This window comes from Heterodontus francisci, unplaced genomic scaffold (genome assembly GCF_036365525.1).
Source record: "Heterodontus francisci isolate sHetFra1 unplaced genomic scaffold, sHetFra1.hap1 HAP1_SCAFFOLD_276, whole genome shotgun sequence".
NCBI classification, from domain to species: domain Eukaryota; kingdom Metazoa; phylum Chordata; class Chondrichthyes; order Heterodontiformes; family Heterodontidae; genus Heterodontus; species Heterodontus francisci.
Window position 1 is genome coordinate 927,454 of NW_027141021.1, and position 2,411 is coordinate 929,864.

The window sequence follows — 2,411 nt, forward strand, 5'->3', positions numbered from 1 at the left end:
AATTGACTGAAAGAGGACATTGATAGTTTAGCAGAATGGACAGACAGTCAGGATGATAGTAATTGACTGAAACAGGACATTGATAGTTTAGCAGAATGGATAGACAGTCAGGATGATAGTAATTGACTGAAACAGGACATTGATAGTCTAGCAGAATGGACAGACAGTCAGGATGATAGTAATTGACTGAAACAGGACATGGATAGTTTAGCAGAATGGACAGACAGTCAGGATGATAATAATTGACTGAAACAGGACATTGATAGGTTAGCAGAATGGACAGACAGTCAGGATTATAGTAATTGACTGAAACAGGACATGGATAGTTTAGCAGAATGGATAGACAGTCAGGATGATAGTAATTGACTGAAACAGGACATGGATAGTTTAGCAGAATGGACAGACAGTCAGGATGATAGTAATTGACTGAAACAGGACATTGATAGTTTAGCAGAATGGATAGACAGTCAGTATGATAGTAATTGACTGAAACAGGACATTGATAGTTTAGCAGAATGGACAGACAGTCAGGATGATAGTAATTGACTGAAACAGGACATTGATAGTTTAGCAGAATGGACAGACAGTCAGGATGATAGTAATTGACTGAAACAGGACATGGATAGTTTAGCAGAATGGACAGACAGTCAGGATGATAGTAATTGACTGAGACAGGACATTGATAGTTTAGCAGAATGGACAGACAGTCAGGATGATAGTAATTGACTGAAACAGGACGTGGATAGATTAGCAGAATGGACAGACAGTCAGGATGATAGTAATTGACTGAAACAGGACATTGATAGTTTAGCAGAATGGACAGTCAGGATGATAGTAATTGACTGAAACAGGACATTGATAGTTTAGCAGAATGGACAGACAGTCAGGATGATAGTAATTGACTGAAACAGGACATGGATAATTTTGCAGAATGGACAGACAGTCAGGATGATAGTAATTGACTGAAACAGGACATTGATAGTTTAGCAGAATGGACAGAGAGTCAGGATGATAGTAATTGACGGAAACAGGACATGGATAGTTTAGCAGAATGGACAGAGAGTCAGGATGATAGTAATTGACTGAAACAGGACATGGATTGTTTAGCAGAATGGACAGACAGTCAGGATGATAGTAATTAACTGAAACAGGACATTGATAGTTTAGCAGAATGGACAGAGAGTCAGGATGATAGTAATTGACTGAAACAGGACATTGATAGTTTAGCAGAATGGACAGACAGTCAGGATGATAGTAATTGACTGAAACAGGACATTGATAGTTTAGCAGAATGGACAGACAGTCAGGATGATAGTAATTGACTGAAACAGGACATTGATAGTTTAGCAGAATGGACAGACAGTCAGGATGATAGTAATTGACTGAAACAGGACATTGATAGTTTAGCAGAATGGACAGACAGTCAGGATGATAGTAATTGACTGAAAGAGGACATTGATAGTTTAGCAGAATGGACAGACAGTCAGGATGATAGTAATTGACTGAAACAGGACATGGATAGTTTAGCAGAATGGACAGACAGTCAGGATGATAGTAATTGACTGAAACAGGACATGGATAGTTTAGCAGAATGGACAGACAGTCAGGATGATAGTAATTGACTGAAACAGGACATTGATAGTTTAGCAGAATGGACAGACAGTCAGGATGATAGTAATTGACTGAAACAGGACATTGATAGTTTAGCAGAATGGACAGACAGTCAGGATGATAGTAATTGACTGAAACAGGACATTGATAGTTTAGCAGAATGGACAGACAGTCAGGATGATAGTAATTGACTGAAACAGGACATTGATAGTTTAGCAGAATGGACAGACAGTCAGGATGATAGTAATTGACTGAAACAGGACATGAATAGTTTAGCAGAATGGACAGACAGTCAGGATGATAGTAATTGACTGAAACAGGACTTGGATAGTTTAGCAGAATGGATAGACAGTCAGGATGATAGTAATTGACTGAAACAGGACATGGATAGTTTAGCAGAATGGACAGACAGTCAGGATGATAGTAATTGACTGAAACAGGACATGGATAGTTTAGCAGAATGGACAGAAAGTCAGGATGATAGTAAATGACTGAAACAGGACATGGAATGTTTTGCAGAATGGACAGACAGTCAGGATGATAGTAATTGACTGAAACAGGACATTGTTAGTTTAGCAGAATGGACAGACAGTCAGGATGATAGTAATTGACTGAAACAGGACATTGTTAGTTTAGCAGAATGGACAGACAGTCAGGATGATAGTAATTGACTGAAACAGGGCATTGATAATTTAGCAGAATGGACAGACAGTCAGGATGATCTTAGATGACTGAAACAGGACATTGATAGTTTAGCAGAATGGACAGGCAGTCAGGATGATAGTAATTGACTGAAACAG